This window comes from Lactuca serriola, chromosome 1 (assembly GCF_051521515.1).
Source record: "Lactuca serriola cultivar US96UC23 chromosome 1, Lser_US96UC23_V15, whole genome shotgun sequence".
Lineage (NCBI taxonomy): Eukaryota > Viridiplantae > Streptophyta > Magnoliopsida > Asterales > Asteraceae > Lactuca > Lactuca serriola.
Genome location: NC_136408.1, coordinates 188978669 through 189005390, shown reverse-complemented (window position 1 = coordinate 189005390; position 26722 = coordinate 188978669).

Below are 26722 nucleotides of genomic sequence, written 5' to 3'. Positions count from 1 at the left end.
TTGTAGCCGAAAAATTATTAAAGGAACACGGTTTAGACGTTGATCAAAAACAAATGAGAAACCATTACGACTACTACAAAGGAAAGTATCAAGCTTGGGTGAAACTTAAAAGCAAAACCGGAAATATATATGATCCTTTAACAAATAAATTTAATTTGACTGACGAACAATGGGGACGGAGATGAAGGTAATATATACTCGTCTAATTTTAAAACAAATAGTAGAAATATGATTATTTTCTTTTAATGGTTTGATAATTTCAAAATTTTAAACAGTTGAACAAGATTGTAGGAGCTTTGAAAACTGTGCCCATCCTTTTCCCTGATCTGTGCACATAATTATTTGAAGGTTCAACCTCTACCGGCTTTGATAGTTGGGGGCCATCTTCTACACTCCCTCCTCCTACTCCTAAATACACTGAGCATGACTTTGAAGAGGTTCAATGCACCCAAACGAAAACTCCCGACTCAACCCAACATGTAGCTGCAAGTGAAGAATCCTGCGAACATTCAAAAAATAGGAGAGTAGGTGGAAACAAAAGATCTGGTGGAAACAAGAGAAACGCAAGAGCACTAGAAGTTGATAAGGAAATCATCAAGTTTGCAAGGACGCTTGTGGAACAAAACCAAAGAAGTGAACAAAATCAAAGAAGTGAAATGGATAAGGACATAGATGTATGTATGGAGAAATTGGCAAAAATGGGATGGGGAGAAGAAGATGAAAGACACAAGACCGCTCTTTTGTTATTTGCTGAAAGTGCCGATATTAGGAAAGTTTGGTTACGAATTACACCTACTACTTGTGACTCGTGGGTGAGAAGTGTAGGAATGAAGTTTGGTTACCTTTGATGACTTTTTTGATGTTACATTTGATTACTTTTACTAGTTCTTTGTTGCATGACTTTTGAATGTTAGGTTTGATGACTTTTTTTTATGACTTTTGTTATGTTACGTTTGATGAATTTTATATGCATGAGTTTTGTTATTGGAAAATTTTTGGTGCATCACTTTTGTTATTAGATAGATTTTTTCTTGTTATTTACTTTATATTTGACATGTTATAAATATTTTGGTTGTTTATTTTATATTTGACATGTTATATATAATTGTATTTTACAGGTCAAGTGTGATTTCTAATGGTGAAGTTTTAGCTTTTCTTTTACTTGTCTTGTATTGGTTGAGGTTAAACCGGCCAAGGCTAAAAAAATTCATAGAATAAGAGATAACGATTCGAGCGGGTATGCGTATACGCAAGATTTGATACACGGGGACCCTATCAAATGTTACGATATGATGCGTCTTACACAAGAGGCATTTGTATTATTATGCAATCATTTTACGCAAAGAAATTGGTTGCAAGCTAGTAGGAAAATAAGCATTGAAGAGAAGATGGCTATTTTTTTACATGTTATAGGACATAATGAATGTTTTCGAGCGGTTAAAGGAAGATTTCACCACTCCACACAAACCATTCATCAATGTTTTCATGAGGTCTTAAATTCAATGATGTAACACCCAAAATTTTCAAATAATTTTTCACAATTTAAAACATACTTTCATTCATAAAATAATATTAAACATAAAGTATCCACTGTCATCATAGTAAAACATGTCCCATAATCATATAAACAAAACTCCATGAGTGTGTACAGATCATGCCGACGCCTTCCCGCGATCATCACTGGTATCTAAAACACATACACAAAACTATGTAAGCATAAATGCTTAGTGATTTTCCCCAAAATACCACATAACACATATCAGCCACTCAAGGCTGTAATTCTGATGACCCTCTGGTCGAATATCTCTGTGGGACCCTCTTGGTCCCATAACTCTATGGACCCACTGGTCCTAACTCTGTAAACTCTGAATCATGCATATCACATAGAAATCACAACACATAAATAGCATACAAGATACTCTGACACGTAGCTCTGATTACCACTCTAGGTAAAGTATAGTGAGAAGACTCACCTCGTGAATCTCGGTAAAATCTCGATATCAGAATAATGCCCTAGCCTCCGCCTAGTCACAATAATAAATTACACTAAATAAATGTCTCTTCACAAAATGGATATTCTCTCATGCAAATCCCTAGAAGGGTAAAAGACCATTCTACCCCTCTATAGGCCCAAAGGCCCATTTGTTGACAAACCCTAAAAGTCAACCAAAAGTCAACTGTCCATTTTGACCAGACTCGCCGAGTGCATACGCCGACTCGGCGAGTCCCATCATCCCCATAAAATCTTCCCTTTCTAAGCCTCACTCGACTCACTGAGTCACCCCTCAACTCACTGGGTCACCACTGGAGTCAGACCCCGAGGCAACCCGGTCCGACTCGTCGAGTCTACATATGGACTCGGCGAGTTTCCTCTCTGGACTTGCTCAAACAACCTCCTGAGGTCAGATCTGCTTAACCAAATCATAGATCTAACCTTTAAACACTCAAAAGTCACGTAAAGGTGCAACCTTTACATGCATGCAACCCAAAACAAGCCTCAAATGGAGAGATAACACTAGAAATGGCAACGTAGTCTCCAAATGCTTATTTTCTTGCAAAAAGCTGGAAGATAATGGCTCTAGGGACCTCTCATGGTCCAGATCTGATGTTATTCATACCAAGGGGACCTTATACTCACTAGATCTCATAAAATGAGGGTAAAAACCCTAAAATCAAGAAATCCTTCAATATAACGCGAAACGGAAAGGATTATACCTCCAAGGATGATATCACTAGACGATGAGCTTAGATCCAGTCCCCTTCACACTCTAGATTTGTGCTCCTTTCTTCCTTCAAGCAAAACCACACAAAAAGATGAAGAAATAGCCTTCTCTTGCTCTCAAACTCGCTATCTCTGCTCTCTAGGGTTTCTCTGGAACAAGGTGGCCGCAAATGAAGGCCATAAAGGTCTTTAAATAGGCTCCCAAACCTGGGGATTAGGGTTTTCTGAATCAGCACCGACTCGGCGAGTCAGCTACCCGACTCATCGAGTCCAGTCGCAAAACCGCGCCAACAGATAAGACTCTACTCGACGAGTTGAGGCACCAACTCGTCGAGTTCCCCCAATAAAATAATAATTCAAAATAATAAAATTACATACCCAAACTTCGGCTGTTACAATTCTCCCCCACTAGAATCAGACTTCGTCCTCGAAGTCTCGCTCTGCAAATAACTTTAGGTACTGCTCACGCATCTCCATCTTTGGTTCCCATGTCAGCTCGGACCCTTTCCGATGCTGCCACTAAACCTGCACCAAGGACACCTCCTTGTTTGTCAAAACCTTGATTCTCCAATCCCAAATCACAATTGGCCTCTCAACATAATTCAGGCTCGCATCCACCTGAATATCCTCTAACGGTACCACCGCCGATACACTTCCTCAATTGAAACACGTGGAAGGTATCATGAATCTGACTCAAATCCGCAGGTAACTCCAAACGATACGCTACCCTGCCTACCCTCACGATCACCCTGAATGGACCAATATACCGAGGCCCCAACTTGCCTCTCTTCCTGAACCGGATTACACCTTTCCAAGGTGACACCTTCAGGAGAACGAAATCACCAACCTGGAACTCGAGCTCTGAGCGATGCCTATCCGTGTAGCTCTTCTAACGACTCTGAGTTGTTGGCAACCTCTGCCTGACCTGTTGTATCTACTCAGTTGTTTGAAGTACTATCTCCGTGCTACCCATCACTCGCTGCCCTACCTCTCCCCAATAGATGGGAGTCTGTAACGCCCGTGTTTCCATGCTAGGCATTATCATTGATGTAATAGTCTAGGTTAACCCTTGTAACTCTTTTTAGAGTATTAATGATGAAATATTTGAGTATTATGTGAATTATGTGTTTATTTTCTTAATTATTATAATTTAATGAATTAAGAATAAAATAAGCGTCAAATTTGAAGTGTGGGATAAGCCCGATATCTTTGCATAAAGTTGTAGTAGTTGAAACGAGGATTCCGAATATATAAAGAATGCCGAAATCCGAATTATAACGAAGAAGTTATGACCTATCGAAGTTTCGTGACAGAACCGGCAACGCTGAATGACGTAAAAAGTGAAATTTATGTTAGAGCGATATTTAGCCTTAGTGATCTAAATGAAATTCGTAGAGTTCGTTAAACCGAGAGCGTACATAAAAAGAACGCCCAAATCTGACTTCGTATGAGGAAGTTATGATTTTTCGAAGTTTCGACTTAGCAGTATGCAGCCCGAATACTCGATTTGAGACCGAGCGGTTTTTAACCGAAACAATCTAAACGAGAATCGAAGATCTTGTGAATTGTAGTGAAACGATGAAAAGATAGGCGAAAACGGACGTTGGATGAAGAAGTTATGATTTTATAACGAAACTTTCCTGTCCCGGCCTACTAAAAATAAATAATAAAAATAAACTCAAAATTAGCCGACGCAGTCTAAACGAAAGTTGTAGAGCGTAGTCCCACCTACGTGGGGATATAAAGAACGTCAAAAACGGAGTTCGTATGAGGAAGCTATGAATTTTTGAAGTTTATTAAATATTTTCGATATTTAATTTAAATATAAAATAACCGATATTATCCAAGGGGGGGGGGGGGGGGGGAGTCAGCGATCCTATCCTCATTACGCCCAGTGTAATTTCATACTACGCCCAGTGTAATTTGAAGTTCCAGCCCCCTATAAAAGGATGTCGAGGGAAACCGAGTTCTTTGCTCGTTTCTTCCCTTTCTCTCGCGTTTTTGCATCATTTTTCGTGCAAGAATTATCCCGAAGCCCCGGTATCATTCCCGAGCCCCGAAGCAAGTCCCGAAGCCCCGAAGATCCCGAGAATTGCAATTCCTGAGCCGAAGCTCTGCTCGCGAGGAGTCCGGTTTTTGTGAAGATCTTCCAGATCTACCGAAGAATACTACTTCTACAAGTCGTAGTGCTGTCCGATCATCTTCTGATCAAGTGAGTGTGTAGTTACTTTCTTTTAACGCATAATTATGAAGTATTTTATACGAAATACGTGTTATGTGTATATTTTGTTGTTATATATGTGAATGTATATTCACTTTCTTCTATCTCATATATCTGATTTATTCTCTATGAAATACGTGTTATTTGTGTGTGCCTCATCTGTTATGTGGAATATGTATTGATTGAACATGCTATACTGGTTTTAAACTATGTATAAAAATATATACTTTTATCTACTAATATGTTGGGTAGAACATGGGTAGATTGTTGACGTGTGATAAACAGATGAGAGGCCTCGATGTTGTTTTTGATTCAGTCATCTAGCGGAGTTTAGATGACGACCACAGACTTTTCTAGACAGTTCTGTGGAACGCTAGCAGGTTCACAACCTGTAGGTGTTAATGAACTTGGGTGTTCATTCGCTGTACTCCATCCCCCTCATGGTTGCCTTATTTGACATATATTGCCGGGAAACCCCCGAATGCATGTGTTGTCGCCCCGATGAAATATTCTAAGACTAGGTCCCTTGTGTTAGTTGTTTTAGAGACGTAAAGTGAGAATAACGGGAATGGGTAATTGGGTTATTGTTGGTTGGTGGAATTAAATATAATTATTTATTGTTGGTTGAAAACCCTATATGCTCACCAGGCTCCCAAGCCTGACCCACTCAGTTTATTTGTATTACAGGAAGTGGCGCAAGGGCATAAGATGGATGAATCATCAAGTTGTTTTGTTTACAAGTTTGTATATGCATATATTTGTTGAATGACTTGTAATGTTATTGTTTATGCTTTATGGTATGTATCGGAACATGACATCCCGAATTTTGATTATATAATGAAAATACATTTCTTGATGAAATGCTTTGGTAAATATTATTTTATCATACTTTGTTTTTGGGAACAAATTCCGCAACTCTTTCAAATCAAAAGGATTTACTCTGAAATTATTTTAAAAGCATAAATAAAAATCGGTCTTTTATCGCCATGATTTTGGGGATGTCACAGTTGGTATCAGAGCATTAGTTTAAGAGAACTAGGAATTTGTAGGATTTCTAGACTTAAACTTAAAATGCTAAGTGAAATTTTGAGATGTGTGTCTGTTATGTTTTAGACACGAGCACTAGTTTATTTTAGGAATGTTGCCTAAAATGCTTTTACGTGCTAAATGTTATATGTTGCCATTTATGATATTATTTGTTCGGATCTATGGTCTGTTGGCGACCGGATCTGGAAACCTTATGTGTGTAGGATTTTAAGCATACGTCTACGATACTAGAACTAGCATGTAAACGTTTCGGAGTGATAAAGATGATTTGAATATCTATCGTGAATGAGGATCTAATTTCACCTTATTCGGTGTATAGATAAAAAAAATGGTAAGAATAAGAAGTGGAGTTGGAAATGCTGATGAAAATAGGAATCAACCACCAGTGATTGAGCAAATACATGTCATAGCAGCAGCACCTGAGCCAATAACAATGGCTGGTGTACAAATGATGATTCAAACAATGTTGGATCGTCAAATGGAGGAGACTAGGCGGTTGCTTCAACAGAATCGTGAAGAACTGTCAATTCATGTGGAAGAGCCCGAATTAAATGAAGGGCACTCTGAAGGTGGAAACTTCAGTGGGTTTGTTGGTCAAGCCAACCCACCGATAGTTAGGCAAAACAACCATGATGGAAGGAATGATGGAATGGGATGTAAGTACAAGGACTTTCTGACTTGCAAACCATCGACCTTCACTGGAAAGGAGGACCCGATCGGAGTGATGGATTGGATCTCCGAAATGGAGTTAGCCTTCATGACTTGTGGCTGCAGAGGCAAGTTGCAGACTACCTTTGCAGTGCGTCAGTTCCGAGGTGGAGCCGTTTGTTGGTGGAACACTCTAGGGAAGACTTTAAGCCCTAATGAGCCACTGCAATTGTCATGGGCAGAGTTCTTGGCGCAGTTCAAGCGCAAGTTCTGCTCAGCTCAAAATATGTTGGAATTGGAGAATAAATTTCTGACATTGACGAAAGGCAGCATGTCAGTTGATGAATACACTAATCACTTTACATACAAGATGTAGTTTGCTTTGCGCATCGTTCCAGATGAGTTGACAAAGGTTGACCGGTACACGAAGGGACTCTCATGGGAGTACGCAGTGCCAGTTCGTCAGGCACCAACTCTAGAGGCATCTATTTGGGCTACCAAGTCTGTTGAGGAATGATCAAGGGAAGATCCGCCAGCCAGGTTGAAGTTGGCGAGAAGAGAAAGTTTGAAGGAACTTCAGGTTCCAATAAGAAAAGCAAATTTTTGAAGTCTGATTCGAAAAAGTTTGGAGGAAAAGGAGGCGAAGCGAAATGGTGTGAGAAGTGCAAGAAAAAGCACTTTGGGAAATGTAGTGAGGATGTAACCTGCTACAAGTGGGGAAAAATTGGGCATTTTTCCAATGAGTGTCCGTCCAACAAAAGGATGTGTTTTGGTTGTAACGAGGAAGAGCACATTTTGAAAGACTGTCCGAAGAGGAAGGAGGCAACTAAGCCCAACATTCCACTAAAGCCGAAGGTGAGAGCCTTTCAGATGACACTTGAGGCTGCGAAAGATGAAGCTGATGTCGCTTCAGGTACCTTTCTTGTAAACGAATTACCTGCTCAAATTTTGTTTGATTCTGGAGCCAACTACTTGTAACACCGTAAATTTCAAAATAATTTTTCCCAATATATAAAAACATTTTCATTTAATTTTCATAAAACATCAATGTTTAAAACTCCAATCCATGTCATACAAAGAATCCCAAGATCACATATCATAAAAATCCCATGTGTGTGTACTGATCAAGCCGGTGCCTTCCCACGGTCATCACTAGTACCTGAAAAAAATAACACCAACGCTGTAAGCACAAAGCTTAGTGAGTTCCCCAAAATACCACACATAACACATATTAGCCAGTCGAGGCTATAACTCTATGGGTCCGTAGACCCTACTCTGTGAACCCTCTGGTTCTAACTCTGGGAACCTTTCGGTTCCAAATATATAAACATGCACAACATAAATCACATAGAAATAATGCAGTACAACACATAACATACATATAGCATACAAATACTCTGTCACATAACTCTGATTACCTACTCAAGGTAAAGTATAGTGAGAAGACTCACCTTGCATATCTCGATAACTCGCAAATCCCGGAAATCACTCGCGCTCGATCCTCCGAGCTACAATCCTCATATAACACAATATATCTCTAATTAACACTTTCACAACTAAGGTTGACTACCCCTATCAAGTCAAAACTGGTCAACTTTGGTCAACGGTCAACGGTCAACTTTGACCAGACTCGGCGAGTGTACTAGAGCGACTCGACGAGTCTATACGTGTTCACTGACTCCCTAAAATCCTCTCTTGACACGTCGAGTACTTCCCTGACTCGACGAGTTCCACCTGGCATGAATCGCGGGGCATCCACGACTCAACTTGCCGAGTCTCAAGAACAACTCGGCGAGTTCCAGCTCGACTCAGTTTCTCTCTCTCTCTCTCTCTCTAGAAACCACGAATTCAGTTTCTCTCTTTATAAAACAGTTACATGCATGGTTTTACTTATTGAAAAAACCTTTTGGCTTTCACAATTCTTTAAAGGCCCTTTACAAACTTGTTTTCAAGTATGATTTTACTTACAAAGAAAATGCTTTTTGATCATTGTAAAAGTATCATTACTACACTAGCTGAAAACTTGTAACTCTCACCAACCTTGTGTTCACTGTCAAAATTACATGTATTCTCATGAGTTCATTAATCAAGTTTTCAGACGAAGGAATAGTCATGGATGTTAGGCGACCTAGGTTTCTAGTTTTTATAGGCCTGCCTGTTTAAGGCGATTCATGTATTCTATTATTATTTATAAGAACCTTGTATTCAAACTTCAAGATGAAATTCAACTAATAGTTCTTTACTGATGTACTTGTGCTATATATTCAACTACTTGTGATCCATGAACTAAGTCGCACAACCCGACATGTTCCGCCGCCTCGGTCGGGGGTGTGACAGATTGGTATCAGAGCTAAATTAGCTATAGAGAACTCGTATCCTCAAAAGAGGAATACAACTATAGTAACATGCTCATAATAAAAGTATTATTTTTAATTACACTACTTGTTGACTACTTATTAGAGAGGTAACTGGTTTGAAGTATCACTTGGGTTGCTAGATTTCAGAACGACTATATGCTAAAATGGTCTTGCCCTCCAGTAGTTCTCATCTGACCATGATCCTTATTTGTTAGTCTTGGAGTACAAAATAAAAACTATTAATAATACTGCAAACCTCCCCAAAAATAATATATACGAGTTATATATATATATATATATATATATATATATATATATATACTCTGGCCAACGATGAGAACACCTAATAAAATTCTAACATATCTTCAACTAAAACTAGAAACTCAATCCTTTACGTCAAACACCTCGAAAATGGTTAGTACCTGATGTGTGTAAAACGCACTAGTTTTAATCCTATTACTTCAAACACAAATTAAACACACGAAAGGCAGTGAACCTATCGATTAATAGTATAGTTTAAGCAAGTAGGGTATCGAACACAGGGAATGGTAACAATCAAATTAAGTACTAGTATTACCTAATTAAAAACAATTAATAAAAGAGGGGGTTTCTCTAGTTTTGCAAGACTAGAAACTTAATCAATCAATCAATTAACTTTCAAACAAAGACAATTAACAACTAAGAAGAACAAGAAAGGACAACTAGATTCAATGATAAAAGAGACTCCTGTTTAGATTCGATTCACTTATTCCTATGGTTGATTTCGTGGCAAGTGCAATGCATTAATATGTCAATGGTTACCGATTCCTAATGTGATTGGATTCATGTTCATTATTACCAATCCTTTAGTAGACAAGTTAATTCAAACAATGGTCAGTTGATTAAACTAACAAGTTTCCTAGTGTTTAGTTCGTATCAACCAAGACTTATAATAATAGTTAATCAAATTTGTTCAATTCAATCAACTCATGTATAGATGTTCATCACACATGCTCACACATTGATTTACATATTTTATAGTTAACGCTAGTTTCATATTCACTATTCCTAGGCATACAATCTTATATTTATAAAACTATATGAATCAAGTAATCAAGAAGATATTCATGCAACTCAATCGCTTATTTGTTAACCAAAAACATTTATCATCAATACATAAGGATCTTTAATAAGCTTAACAAGATGAATAACCAAATTAATATCAATTCAACCACTCAATCAAACCATATTCATAAGATTATCTCATCCAAACAGAAGTAAAAAGCTTTTAGCTCATATCTAAAGCAAGTAATAACCTAAAATCAAAATCTAATGTTTCAAACATGGTTCAAAACAAAGATTAAGAAAAGAAGAATGATTATTTTCCTTTGATTCTCTTCTAAATTGTCTCTTATGTTGCAATCTCGAAAATAGCAGCTCCAAGAACCCTTCTGGTCTTCAAAAGTCGCAACTAGCCTCCACAAAAAGTTAGGGTTTGAATGAGAAGAGTTTCTTTATATAAATTCTGAAAACAGCGTCAAATCGACGAGTTTTCACCAAAAACTCGTCGAGTTTTTTCGATAATCCGCGTATACAGTGTGTACGGCAAGGCATCCTTAAATCGAGAATATTCCAACCAACTCGTCGAGTTTTTCGTAAAAACTCGTCGAGTTTACTTGGAATCAACATTTTCACAAAACACGAAAGTCGTCTGAAATTGTGTCTAGTTTTCAGAACATTTTGAATCTCGTCAATCGGAGTTACGGTTCATGAGATATGGCCAAAACACTGACGATGGGTCAAACTGTCCAACAACATCCTTCTTTCTTCAGTCTTCATTCTCCAAGCTTCCAATCACTCAAATCCTCTTCCTTTTTCACCCGAGCATGTCTTTTATTGCTGAAATTGAAATATTAAGCTAATTAAGTACCTTTTATCCATTAAATGATATAATATCTACAATAATTAATAAGATAATGAATGATTTCTATGACTAAATAAGCCCATATCAAAATACCCCACACTTGACTTTTGCTTGCCTCCAAGCAAAACCGAATTTTAGCACGCTAATATCACATAAGACAATCCCAATTGAACCCAACCATTATGCCAAGACCGCAACGCATGCATTTGTGTCTAAAATTTTTCCTAAGGACCCCCCTCAATTCTAAATACTTACAATCCTCATAAACACTCGCCCACTTCTTTTGAACAACGCTCATTTTATGCATCCCTCCGAATCCATCCTCAGAAAACTTTCTTAACCTCAAGTCATTTTTGGTTAAATCCCCTAGCATACATACAATAAAATAACCTAGAAAAGAAAATTACAAATAAAAGACAAATACAACTTTTGATTGAATCTTTTATACTTTGTAGCTTTTCTTCATGATACTCTTCTTTGTCTTCATAGCTTTGTAGATTCTTTATTCAAACATTTCATCACTCTTTTTTTTTGCAACTTTTTTTTTCTTCTCTTTTCTTTTCTTTTCTTTTTCTTTTTTTTTTCAACGCACTTTTTCCACTCAAAACTAAAAACCTAGAAAAACATATGCTTAAGCAAGGGAATTTAACTTTATCCTTTATTGGTTAAAGGCATTAGTCTAGTGTGCAATGACTACTTAAGCTCTCCTGGATACATTTCTGGTATACGATGCTAAACATGTTGCGATCCTCAAACTAAGCGAGGTTATGTTCTTGTCCCATGATTTCACTAGAATAAAGGGGGCCACAAATGCACTATAACGTATGTTGGCTTAACTAAACATTTGGGTCCTCTTGCAATCATCAAACATAATATTAACGTGGGATCCTAATTGCTTTACCAAAATTTTTTAAATTAGCCCTAGCAATTTTTATGCATTTTTTCAAAAATTAAACCTAGGATTCTAATATAACTAATGTAATCAACCCCCTACCCCACACTTAATTTATGCAATGTCCCCATTGCATGTTATGCATGAAAAAGAACATAAAAGTAGAGAGAATTAGAACAAACTCCCCTGGGATAGTAGTTGCGAGGTTGATATTCTTCTTGTTAAGCTCCATCTTTAGCTGATTTTAGACATGGGAACAGCTCATCCATGCCTTGGGTGCCAAATCTTGTGTGGTTATGCTCCAAAATATAGAGGAAAAAGATCTTAGACTTTGCTTGAAAAATAATCATTGACAACACAGCCAATTGCCTCCTTAAATTGTAGTCAAATCACCAACTCAAAGGTAAGAAAAAGAGCCACTCGTCGAATTGGGTCGCTGAAACCGGCACAGTTGGGTTTCTCCAAAAGAACTCGTCGAGTTTATATAGAGAACTCGCCGAGTTTTCTTCGCTGAGTGAATAAAAGTAGCTCCGGCTTCAGGTTTGTTTCGGACTCGTGATTGGACTCAATTCACCTAATCCTCTCGTTTTAGACTTGATTTCACGTTTATTTCTCTCACGCTTTTAATTAGTTCATCAACTCTCACCCTAACTTTGGCAAGATAAAAAAAATACCAAGTAATAATAATAATAAAAACGTCAAAATAAAAAATCCTAAATTATCCCTAAATACTAGAAGTTTAGAAAGAAAAAGAAAAGCAAACTCTAATGACGGTTTGCCTCCTGCAAGAGCTTCTTTTTGTGCGAGTCTTTAGTTGGACTCTCAACTTAATAAACTTCCAATAAACTCAATACCAATCCATCCGTTGCATTGAATATTTTCTTTGGACCAATTTGTAAAATTTGGCTCTTTGCTTCTAAAATCGGCCAAACTAGCTTGAATATATAAAACCCAAGAATCTTGATAAGGGTTAGGACCGGTTGGATACTAATTAGAAATGGATCGCGCTTCAGAACTTTCTACAAAGTTGGAATCGTCACCCCATGCTTCGAAACACAAACCGAAAAAACAGGGGGCCACGTCGTGGTAATGGTCAAACCACGGCTTGGTTCCTGCAACTCAGCTTGTTCTTGTTCTTCATATGACCCTTCTGCTAGCAATCTTTCCAGCTCCTCCAAATCTCTTTCTGGATTAAATTCTTCATCTTTTAACTCTAGCTCTTGCGACTCAGATTTCTCTTGTTCGTTAGACAAGATGTTATCTAACCATCTTCCAAATTTCATCAAATCATCATCTGAGTCATATTATTCATCTTCTTGGTCAATTTCGTGTACTACTTCCTCAAGAAAAGCATCAAAAGCATCGAGATTTGGAAAATACATAATAAATAAAAATAAAAATAAAAATAAATCAATAAAATAAAAACGATAACAATTAGCAAATAAAATTAACTATTTGAGCCGTTCCCCGGCAACGGCGCCAAAAACTTGATGTGTGTAAAACACACTAGTTTTAATCCTATTACTTCAAACACAAATTTAATACACGAAAGGCAGTGAACCTATCGATTAATAGTATAGTTTAAGCAAGTAGGGTATGGAACACAGGGAACAGTAACAATCAAATTAAGTACTAGTATTACCTAATTAAAAACAATTAATAAAAGAGGGGGTTTCTCTAGTTTTGCAAGACTAGAAACTTAATCAATCAATTAACTTTCAAACAAAGACAATTAACAACTAAGAAGAACAAGAAAGGACAACTAGATTCAATGATAAAAGAGACTTCTGTTCAGATTCGATTCACTTACTCCTATGGTTGATTTCATGGCAAGTGCAATGGATTAATATGTCAATGGTTACCGATTCCGAATGTGATTGGGTTCATGTTCATTATTACCAATCCTTTAGTAGACAAGTTAATTCAAACAATGGCCATTTGATTAAACTAACAAGTTTCCTAGTGTTTAGTTCGTATCAAGCAAGACTTATAATAATAGTTAATCAAATTTGTTCAATTCAATCAACTCATGTATACATGTTCATCACACATGCTCACACATTGATTTACATATTTTATAGTTAACCCTAGTTTCGTATTCACTATTCCTAGGCATACAATCTTATATTTATAAAACTATATGAATCAAGTAATCAAGAAGATATTCATGCAACTCAATCGCTTATTTGTTAACTAAAAACATTTATCATCAATACATAAGGATCTTTAATAAGCTTAACAAGATGAATAACCAAATTAATATCAATTCAACCACTCAATCAAACCATATTCATAAGATTATCTCATCCAAACAGAAGTAAAAAGCTTTTAGCTCATATCTAAAGCAAGTAATAACCTAAAATCAAAATCTAATGTTTCAAACATGGTTCAAAACAAAGATTAAGAAAAGAAGAATGATTATTTGCCTTTGATTCTCTTCTAAATTGTCTCTTATGTTGCAATCTCGAAAATAGCAGCTCCAAGAACCTTCTGGTCTTCAAAAGTCGCAGCTAGCCTCCACAAAAAGTTAGGGTTCGAATGAGAAGAGTTTCTTTATATAAATTCTGAAAACAGCGTCAACTCGACGAGTTTTCACCAAAAACTCGTCGAGTTTTTTCGATAATCCGCGTATACAACGTGTACGGCAAGTCATCCTTAAATCGAGAATATTCCAACCAACTCGTCGAGGTTTTTGTAATAACTCGTCGAGTTTACTTGAAATCAACATTTTCTCAAAACATGAAAGTCGTCCGAAATTGTGTCTAGTTTTCAGAACATTTTGAATCTCGTCAATCGGAGTTAAGGTTCATGAGATATGGCCAAAACACTGACGATGGGTCAAACTGTCTAGCAACATCCTTCTTTCTTCAGTCTTCAATCTCCAAGCTTCCAATCACTCAAATCCTCTTCCTTTTTCACCCAATCATGTCTTTTATTGCTGAAATTGAAATATTAAGCTAATTAAGTACATTTTGTCCATTAAATGATATAATATCAACAATAATTAATAAGATAATGAATGATTTCTATGACTAAATAAGCCCATATCAGTACCATACATAAGCCTTACTATGAATAAACCTAGAATGTGCACCTATGTTATTTATGGTCGAGCAAGTGTACAACCAACCTTGAGCAAGGTGTTTGGCAGACTATAATGGTTGATCTTACTAGAATAAACCTGGAATGTGCACCTATGTTATTTATGGTCGGGCAAGTGTACAACCAACCTTGAGCAAGGTGTTTGGCAAACTATAATGGTTGAGGTAAAGATTGAAGAATGTTCTAAAGATTCGCTACAGATACCTAGTACCTTAGATTCCTTATATCAACTCCCAAAAACAACACATACATTTTAAAAATCATAAAAATCTGTTATCCCATGTTTTCCTGATTTACTTAAATCCGAAGACGAACAAGGAACCAATAGCTTCGCTACCCTCTTAAGCAGAGAAACCCATAGTTCCCAGTCAATTGTTCAGTAGTGTCCAAACTTCTCTCTCCCCTATCTTCCAAAGAGGACAAGGATACTTTCGAGGTCGAACCATCTAAAGAACCCACTAAAGGGGAGAGACCCGATGAAGAGAAAGGAATGATCAAAGATAAGAAACCAGTTTGAGAAATCAGAAAGAATTTTAGTTCTCTCCCTATCATTTGAAATCATTAGGATTTCAGTTCTCTTCTTATCATTTGAAATTATTCATATGTCAATTCTCTCTCTAACATCTGTAATCAGAAGAGTTTCAGTTCTCTCCATATCATTTGAAATCAGTAGGATTTCAGTTCTCTACCTATCATTTGAAATCATTAGGATTTCAATTCTCTCTCTATCATTTATAATTAGTAGGATTTTAATTCTCTCGCTATATATCATTTGAAATTAGTAGGATTTCAATTCTCTCTATCATTTGTAATCAGTAGGACTTTAGTTCTCGCTCTATCATCTGTAGGATTTCAGAACTCGATCACTCTCTCTATAATTTGGAAATCTATAGGATTTTAGGAACAAATTACACTACTACAATATCATAAAATACAACTCATACATACTTGTTTATGATTACATGGTGTAAAACAACATAACTTATCCGTCTAAATATATTAGGACAATGGCCCCTCGAAGGAATCAATAAGTTCGTCTACCACCATTATTTCAAATGGATCCCACACTTATGCAAACCCTGCTTGCACAAGGGATTTCCACATCCCTAGCTATCTATGAGGCTGCCCGCAACGAATCTCCCGTAAACAATATAAATGGTGGTGGTATTCCAGTCTTTAACAGAAACAACCCAAGATCCTATTCATACAAGGATTTCTTAGCCTACAAACCCCAATCCTTCCTTGGTACAGAAGGAGCTGTTGGGCTATCCCGTTGGGTAAAGGTGATAGAGGCAATGTTCCGCATTAGTTCTTGTACTGATGACTGCCGACTTAAGTATGCTACTTATACGCTAATGGATTCTGCCCTGAGTTGATGGAATGGCCATACTAAGTCTATGGGAATCGATGCAGCCTGTGCATTTACTTGGGGATCCCTGAAATAGAAGCTGATCGATAAGTCTTGTCCTCTATAGGAAATTCAAGCTATAGAACAAGAATTGTGGAACCCTACTATGAAAGAGTCAGAGGTGACTGCTTACACACTCCAGATTTAATGACCTCGCTAACGTCTGGCCGAGAATAATGAACCCGAAATACAAGAAGATAGAATGGTACATATGGGGGCTAGCTCCCCCAATTCAAGGATTGTTTGCTACAGCCAGACCCACTACCTTCAATAGTGCTAAACAATTGGCCTATCATAGGAAGGAACAATATCTCCGTCAGGATTCCACGACCCAACAGACAGAACAAAGTCGAATGGAGGGTACAAAATGGAAATACTACAAGGAGTCCAAAGGGAAATTTAAACTACTCAAGCCCAAATAAGAACCTATGATTGTCTATGCCGCAAACACAAAAACACCCACCCCATCCAAGTTCGACATTGGGACTTTAACCTACTATACCAAGTGCAATTTCCACCATGTCGAAAATTACAGGATGTGGTTTGCAACAAATGTAACTCGAGTGGTCACATCGCTAGGCAGTGAAGAAAGGCCCCAATCACTACAACCTCAACCACTACTACAGGAGGAAGCCGTAACTGCTTCAAATGAAACCAACTGAGACACTTCAAGAAGGATTGCCCTAAAATGAAGTATCAAGGTGATAAAGGAAGAGCACTGTTATTGGTGCTAGAGACGCTCACCAGGAACCAACTATGGTTACTGGTACGTATCCTATCAAAAATATATATGCTCCTGTATTATTTGATACTAGTGCCGATAGAAGCTTTATTTCCCATAAATTTAGTAGCATGATAAACCATAAATCATGCAAACTTAACGAAGTTTACACGGTAGAAGTAAAAAATGGCCAGTTATAAAGCACTTTAGAAATACTCACCAATTGCCTTCTCATCCTGAATAACCACATCTTTCATGCCGATCTAATGCTCATAACCATTGGAAGTTTTGATGTAGTCATCAGAACGGATTGGTTATTGCCTCATCAAGTAGAGATTTTACATTACGAAAAGGCCATTCAGCTACCTTTTCCCAACAACGAAGCCCTCATGATTTATGGAGATAAATCAAGAAAGAATCTAGGAGTCATCTCTTGCATCAAGGCGAGAAAGTATTTATAGAAGAGATGCTTCGCTTTCTTGACCTACGTGGTAGATATGCAAGGAAAGTGGAAATCAAAGAAATTCCACAAGTATGCAACTACCCAAACATATTTCCAGACGATTTACCCGGAGTACCTCCAGTCAGTCAGGTTGAATTCCAAATCGACCTAATCCTGAGTGCAGCACCAGTGACAAGATCTCCTTGTCATCTGGCTCCATCGGAAATGCAAGATCTCTCTAGTCAACTCCAAGAACTTATTGACACCTTTATCTGACTAAGCTTCTTACCATAGGGAGCTCCGATATTATTGTCAAAAAGAAGAATGGATTGTTAATAATGTGCATCGACTATCAAGACTTGAACAAAGTCACCATTAAAAACCAATATCCACTCTCGAGGACCGATGACCTATTTGATCAACTATAAGGATCATGCTAATACTTGAAGATCAAAGTGATTGGGGATTGGAAGAACCAACAATGCCAACTGAAGCATGCCAATTCCTAGGGCTTGCGGGCTATTACCGAAGATTCTTCAAGAAATTCTCCAAAATAGCCAAGCCTCTTACAAATCTAACCCAAAAAAAAAAACAAGAAATTAGATTGGGGAGAGAGACAATAATCCGCCTTCAAAAAATTGAAACAACTGTTGTGCTGTGCACCAGTTTTGTCTCTTCTAGATGGAACAAAAGATTTGTATTATTCTGTGGTGTCTGTCAACAAGGGTTAGGATGCGTATTCATGTGAAGGAATAAAGTAATTACATACACATCCAAACAACTTAATCCAAACGACACAAAACTACACTACCCATGAATTAGAGTTTGGAGCTGTAGTATTTGCCTTAAAAATTTGGAGACACTAACTATACAAAACGAAGTGTGTCGCATTCACCAACCACGAAAGCCTTCAAAACATTTTCAATCAGAAGGAGCTCAACATGAGCCAACGAAAATGGATCAAATTGCTAAATGGTTTCGAATGCAAAATTCGTTATCATCCCAGTAAACAAATGTTGTAGATAACGCTTTAAGTAGGAAAGAGCGAGAAAGCTGCTTCATGTAAAGGCTATCCTAACGATCCACTCCAATCTCGTCACCCAAATTCGAGACGTGATACCCGAAAATATCTTAGAAGAAAATCTACGAGGGATGGACAAAAAGTTCGGCCCTAAGGAAGACTAAACATGATATTTCATGAACCGAATTTGGACCCCAAAGTTTGGTGAAGTCAGGAGTCTAGTCTTAAATGAAGCTCATAAGTCAAGATATTCGATACATGGGGATCAGATAAGATGTATCTCAATCTTAATAAACTTTATTTGTGGCCCAACATGAAGGAAAAGATTTCTACCTATGTCAGTAAATGCTTGACTTGCTTTAAAGTCAAAGCAGAGAGTACTGAAAGCCATCTGGTCTACTACAACAATCGTCAATCCCGTAATGGAAATGGGAACAAATAACCATGGACTTCATAACGAAGTTTCCAGAAACTTTAAGCATTTATGAAACCATTTGGGTATTAGTTGACTTTTTTACCAAGTCTGCCCATTTCTTAGCCATCAAAGAAGATGACAAGATGGAGAAACTTACCAGGACCTATCTCAATGAAATAGTCAGACTGCATGGTGTGCCAATATCTATCATCTTGAATTGAGATAGTAGATTCACTTCCAGACTTTTGCAATCATTGCATAGGTCCCTAGGAACCAAACCAGGCATGAGTATTGCATATCATCATCAAACGAATGGACATAGTGAAAGGACGATATAAACTCTATAAGACTTGCTCCGTGCGTGTGTGATAGACTTCGATAAATCATGGGGTACTCAATGATCGCTAGTTGAGTTTTTATAAAACAAATAACCTAGAAGAAAATAATTTCGGGATAAAATTCCTTTAACGGGTAGGTAATGTGACATCCTAGAATTCAGGCCTAAAACTATAGATAGTCAATTCACCGCAAACCTCTTTGAAACCTAACCTATTGAGATTTTGTTCATATTTTGGAAAATAAATAGTTTCATGACAATTAAAATAAGATATGAGATGGTATCATACTTCAAATTGTGGAAAATCTCAAACAAAACATGCAACCCTAATTAACATGTGTGAAAAACTAAAACTTCATATTAAGCAATTATGAGCAAAGCAAACATTATAGTTTCGTAGTACATGTTCACCTAATTGCATAAATATAAAGAACGTCCAAAACAGACTTCATATGCAAAAGATACGGCCGTTATAAGAAACCAAACCACTATAATACTCATTTCTTTAAACCGCATAAACAGTTTCAATCTGTTGACGCATTTGCACACCTCTGAAAGAAATTATGAGAACATTTTTGGACTCAGGTTATGGTATATTATTTAATTCCATATTCAAAATATTTTTAGTAAAAATATTTGTAAAAGTCGAAAAATCGGACGTTTCGGGTGAATTAAACACGAATCTTTGAACACAATTTCTCGGAGTTCTACAACTTGAAAAGTTAATCCGTTTGAGTTCATGAACTTGGTTCTATCATTCACCACTTTCAAAAAAGATATTAGGGGTCAAGATTTTGGCACACAAATCTAGAAAGGTTTTGGGGATTTTTTGAGATGATGACATGATTATGTCCCACCATACTTGCATGAAATTCCAAAAATTCAGCCAACTCTTCTCCTTCCTTGCTTCTCACGTCAACCATCATCATCATACTCCATCACCACGTTACCTCTTGAAGTGCACACTACTCCAAAGTACCAAGCATGGGTTTGTTTGTGTAATTGACTAACTTTGAAAGTATGGCTTGCATGATCTTGTGAGACATGCTTATGACTACAAATAGAGACACACTTAGGAATATAAATAGAGAGCTTAGAATTCTCAAAAATCATCACCAAAATCCCAATCATCTTTCATTTCTTTCCTTCTTCGTTTTCTCTCTTTTTCTCGGCCAAAACCACCCCCCACAGAAGGTGACGACCAACGACCGAGGAACACCTTTAGCCTCCAAATTCCAACGACAGTAGCCCCATGTAACACTCCAAATCAGGTAAATACCCTTTGTACTCTTAAAATAAGAATTTATAGGATAATGGTCCCTTACTATGTTGGGCGTACTTCAGGAGTACGCTTAGCGTACTAAGGATGGATGATCGCGAAGGGTGGTTGCATACGCTGGGCGTACCAAGATGTAAGTGGGGCATACGCGACTAGAAGAGCAAAACCCTAAAAACCGGACTTGAGACCTATGTATTCAGTCTTTAGCCTCTTTGACCAAAACCCTAATCAGCCTCCTGGACCAAGCCTTAATCAGCCTCCATAGCCTCATTTCACCCTTTTACCCCATATTTCCTTGTGAGAGTGTTCTTGAGCTTAAAAAGTGTATATGTGGCCATTTTAGAGAGTTTTAAAGAAGAAGAAGTTAGCGAGGATGTTGGGACCCGAAGTGTTGTGTATGTGGCTCGCTCCATAGTCCAGTTTTGTTACCGGTTTAGGCCTGTCTAACCGTGTTTATTTTATTAGGGTTTAGTATTTAAGGTGCATGCATGCATCTTTTGTCATCATCACTTTCATTATTATTCTCATAATTGTACTGCAAACCCTAGCTCGCCACTACAGTGGAAGTTATTCATCGAGCTCTGCTGAGGTGTGACTATTCTTGAATCATTAAGCAATACTTTGATTCTATCTTGTGTTTACTGTGTTTGTTTGTTTTTATTGATTAACCTGTTGAAGATCTAATCGAGCTAAGAGTTTTCAACTCATCAGTTGGTATCAGACCAGGAGACTGTGTAATCCATACACATCTCTTCTGTTGAAGAAGATCTTAGGGTTTTCCGCTTTGATTGATATTGTTAGAGCCGTCATCTGCTATTGACGTAGTTCTTTAATAGTCGATCTTACCCTAACATTATTTACAAGTCTGATCTTAAGCAGGTTTTTGAACAAACATCATCATGTCCATGGAAGATTCTCATACACACATAATCAATATCTCCAACAGTATAGGATCGACGACAAGGATTCCTATATTACACACTCAAGATTATGAAGTCTGGATGCATCACTTCGAAGACTATGTGATTGGTTCAGAAGATAATGGATACTTGATCTAGGAGGCGATTACTGTAGGTCACTGAAGCACTTCAAGAATTGTTAAAACTCAAAAGGAGTACAATCAACTCGTTAATGATGTGAAAGACATACCCCAAGATGAGAAGGAAAAGTTTCAGTGCAACATCAAAGCTTTAAGGATGATAAGGTTCGCTTTACAATCGGACATGTTTCGGTTGGTAAGCTCACGCACAACAGAGAAAGAAATTTGGGACAGGTTGAAGGAATTGTACTCTACGGATGAAGATCTTGAGCATTGAATCCAAACATTATTGCTCTAAGAATTTGGTGACTACAAGCAGAAGCCCGCAGAGAATCTTATTCAAGCCTTTGATCGCTTTAATAATCTCCTTAGAAAGATGATAAAGCATGGGATTGAAAGGAAAGTCATTGAACATAAGGTCACATTCATGAATGGTCTTAGACCCGAATGGATGACTGTGGTGTCTACTGTGAAGGCACATGAACAATTCAAGGCTTATTCTCTAACAAAACTGGTGGGAGTATTAAAGTCACATGAGAGTGCAGTGACTAAAGAAACGAACGTGGTTTCTAGCATGGGGTCCTTGGCCCTAATCTCCGAAGGAAAGAATGCTGCTGAAGAAGAAGAAGATTTATATCTTTCTGAGTATGATCTAACAAGTGAAGATTATGCTTTGATGGTGTCAAATCCCAAGAAGTTCATCAGAAGAAGGTTCCCAGCTAATAAGAACCGAAACTGGCAGGGAAGCTACAGTGTCGAGAAAGCGAAGGAGGAACCAAAGAGTGTTTCTCAGACCGAAGAACCAAAGAAGGAAGTAAAACTTGGTGGTGACTCTGGTTTTAATTGTCACTACTATGGAGGCAAAAATCACTTTGCCAAAGATTGCATGTTGAGAAAGATGTCAGAGAAGAATGATGATGATGATGAGGAAGCGAACCTCATATGAAGATTAGAGGAAATCAAGAAGAAGAAAGCTTGATCTAATAACACTATGAATGATCTTATTATGCAGGGAAATACTATTGACGATCTGTTTGGCGGTGTTGAATTTTGGTCCATAGATTCTGAAGATGAAGAAGTGAGGAAGCCCACTCATGGTAGGGCTTTGTTGGTGAAAGAGGAGGACGTTGCAGGAAAGTGTCTAATGGTGACCTCATGGGTGTGAAAAATGAGAGGATATACCACTGATGGGGGACTAGACAAAGCGAAAGAACGAGAAGACAGGTGTTTTGCAGCGAAGCCTGTTAGTGAGTAGATCAACGAATGCGATGAGTTGATCAAGAAGGTACAATCTATTCTTGCTTCTTCACAAATCCCCATCACAAACTATGAAAAAGAACTAAATGGATTAAAATCTAAATTTTTTAGTATAAGTGGTATTTTAACTCAAACTCGCGTCACAAACTCAAACCTAACCGATCAAATCAGCAGGGAATCATCGAAGAGTGAAGAGAGGCGTATGTGGATTGAGCAAAAGGAGAAGTAGTTGACTAGGTCTAGGGATGAAACAATTTATTTGCAAAGAGATAATTTAAAGCTTTTAAAACAACATAATGTTTTTTGTTTGATTGCTAAACGATTATATTCCAACAGTACTCAATTGCATCTTGATTGTGATATAGGTAAGAAGACACATCATATGATTTTACCCTTCCTTGAGTTAAAGGAGGATGAAATCGATGCCGATGCATATAATTGTGAAAACATTGTTTCTTCTGATGATATCTCTCCCGCTTACAAAATTGGTCTTGAAAAAATAGAGTCCTTCATAAAGTCAAAAGACCATAAGGACATGCTCAAAAATTTGTTGGATGAAAATGACAGATTAAAAATCAAAACCGAAACTGTATAGAAATTTGAGTCTTTGAATGCGAAGTTGAGCTAAGAAAATAAAATTGATATTGAAAACACTTCTAAATTCAATGAGGATGATGATATGAGTGAAATATTTGTAGAAGATGAGGTGGACTTTTCCGAATTTGTCAAGAGCGAACCCGAAACCAACAAAAATCATATTTCTGATCTGTTGAGTTCGCTCGTTTGTCCAAAGACAAGACCAAAGTCCTCAAGGCAAAGGCTGTTGTATATCAAAAGGTCTAAACAACTCCAAACCAAGTTTATACAGTTAAAGGAGTTACTCAGCAACAGATAGCCGAACAGACAACATTAGTAGAAGAAGATAATGTTGATGGCTGTGATGAGTTTTTCTGGTCAGCACCGATGGATAACGCCGACGAAACAGTTGGTCTATCTAAGAGAACATCATGGAGGGTTAAAGGTGATAGGTTTTGAGCAAAACATCATTCCTATGGTGTACATGCAGACCCTAATAGCTTTTGGATCTAGTTTGTCTAATGAACATGCAATTGAATATCCAAAGCTATAAACCCTAGATCTAGCATACACTTAATTATATTAACATAAGATTGCGGTTTAGATCTTACCTTGATTGTTATGTAGCAATAACAATCTCAAATCCTCCCTTGCAATGGCTTGAGAAAGCTTAGAGTCACAAGTGTCACTCCTCTAATGGCTCACAAACACCAAGAGCAAGAGGATGAAGAATGATAAGAGAGGAGGCACCCAAAAACGTGTAGAAACCTTAAGGAAACTCTTCTCAACGTTTTTGGTGCTCTAGGGATCCTTAAATAGTGAGGCTATTAGGGTTATCTAACAAGGAAACCCTAATTTGACTGGTTAGGCCTTAAGCAACCCATGGACTCCCTCTTTAGAGGCCTTGGACATTTTCTAATGGGTTTCCCCATAGAATTCGTCCACTCCATCCTCTATGGAGTCCATTAGCCCAATATTCAACTATCACAAAATTGACAGTTCTAGTCCCCTTTATTTAATTAATATCTTTTAGCCACAAAATTAATTCTTGACTAATATTAATTAAACAATATGATTTCTCCTTTAATATATTATTATCATAATATATTAAGAAATCATAATTAATCCTCTCTCTCCATAATTTATCCTATTAAGTTGCTTTGATGAAGGCAACCCAAAATGACCATGCACCATTGGGTCAGGTACATACCAAAATAGTTATGGACTTAGACACTAATCCAACAGTCTCCCACTTGGATAAGTCTAATAACTATTATACATATGAATTCAGATCCTGACCCGCAACCGTAGCTTTCAAAAACCGATGTCAACTCTGATCCTATCAGAAGCGTGTCCTTTAGATAAGGGATCATATATTCCTCCATTCTAGATATCGTATAGACTGAGACAAGGATTTAAATCATTCTCTCTATCTATGTGTTGTTTCCTGATTTCCGATTTACGACGACTGACAACAGACTATAATTGAACACATCAAATTAGTCTCGGCTTGGCCAAGCACTTATGTGTCATCACTAAATCATCGAGGGCCCCACAAATATCGCTTTTATCCCACTTTGGATAAAAGGAACGGATAAACTTTGATTCAATGCTTGCTTGCACTCACTCACCGAATCACACACAACAATATGTTTTATAACACCAAGTTACTGGTGCGTTTGCATATTATCAATGTGTAACCGACTTGCAAGATACAACTCACACATCTCGGTTTCAAGAATATAAGATGTTATCGTCGCACCAATCACTCGTGATAAAATCCATGAAGTGATCCAAGTGAGAGTGGGTTTAATCTAATGCTCAAATCATATTCATAAGCAGTCATGAACGTTACAACAAACATTTGCTTATGTCTAATACACTTTAGACACTCCACACACCAATTCACGACAGTCTTCATTCATACCTGCTTCGAATAATTTGATTGTTCTGAACTAATTTAATTATTCAGGAAGTCAAAACATGCAAAGTGAAACACAAGAATAATACTAATCCCATATGGCCCCAAACTCTGGGTATAAATAAAACATTTTATTTAATCACCATATTGATTACTCTTTATTTGTTGTTTCGGGTAATCAACTTGTTACTTGAATTATTACTACACTTGTCCCATGCTCTCAGCATGAACACAATGTTTACCTATGGTCCTTACTTTGTGAAATAGATCAAATAAACACATTTCCAATCATAGCCATTTCACAACTCCCAATCCTTATCATAAGTATAAGAATATCAAATTCTTGTTACTTATGCTAGATTCTAACATTTTATGCAATGATTCTTTTGTAAAGTCATAGCTGAAAATCATCAAGACTTGGCCAATCTCTATCAGAAACAATTCTATAGATAAGATGTCTCTCACTCAAAGTACATTCCTTTGAACATCCTTCTTGCATAAAAGTTTCTAATCTAGACATAGATTCTCAATATCCAACTCCCAATATGGAAACATTTCCATATTTGCCATATGACAATTCATTCTTAATAGAATCTTATCTATTCATAATAATGTCGATATGGTCCATCCAATACCATACATCCAACTACTCACAAGCAACCAATCTTCAGCGAACTTTGGATCGTCCTTTGATAGTTGTTTAATTATTTTAGTCAAAACTAATTCTAGTCCTTTTTCCCTCTAAATGCGCTAGACATTTGGAAAATTTTAGAATGGTCAAATATAATAGCGCTGGCAATCAATCCTATACCCGAAGCATATGGGACACGATGCATAATGTCTTAAATAAAGATATGATACTTTATCAATCTTCCGCCATAATATTTTATGTGTCACGTTCTTACAATTCGAACTATGAAGAGGGATAGCATAATTATAATAGAAATTTAAGAACACACTATGTATACTGTGACTAAATTTATTAAAATTTCTCAATCTAAGCTTTAGATTTTGTAACGAAGTACAATATTCTCTCCCTTAATTATAGCAAAACAACTTTTCAACCCTTACGACTTTGCAAAGCATAACTCTTGTTTTCTATAATTAATGTTGCTAACTTGCAATACATGCCTTAATAATCATAAAAGCACAACATTTATGCTCCCACTATCATGATTATTATCATATAAGCATAACACTTTTGCTCCCACTAGCTTTGACATGTTTTAGAAAACAACTGAACTTCTAGAAAACAACACTTATTGAATTTCTGAAGTTCATATTTCTAATACCTAATGCTTTTATAATCCTTTATCAAAGCTTCTTAAACTTATACACCATTGCCTTAGATAGCTTATATGTGTGTCTAAACAATTCAGACTAATTGCCAAATCTCACAATTCGAATTATGGAA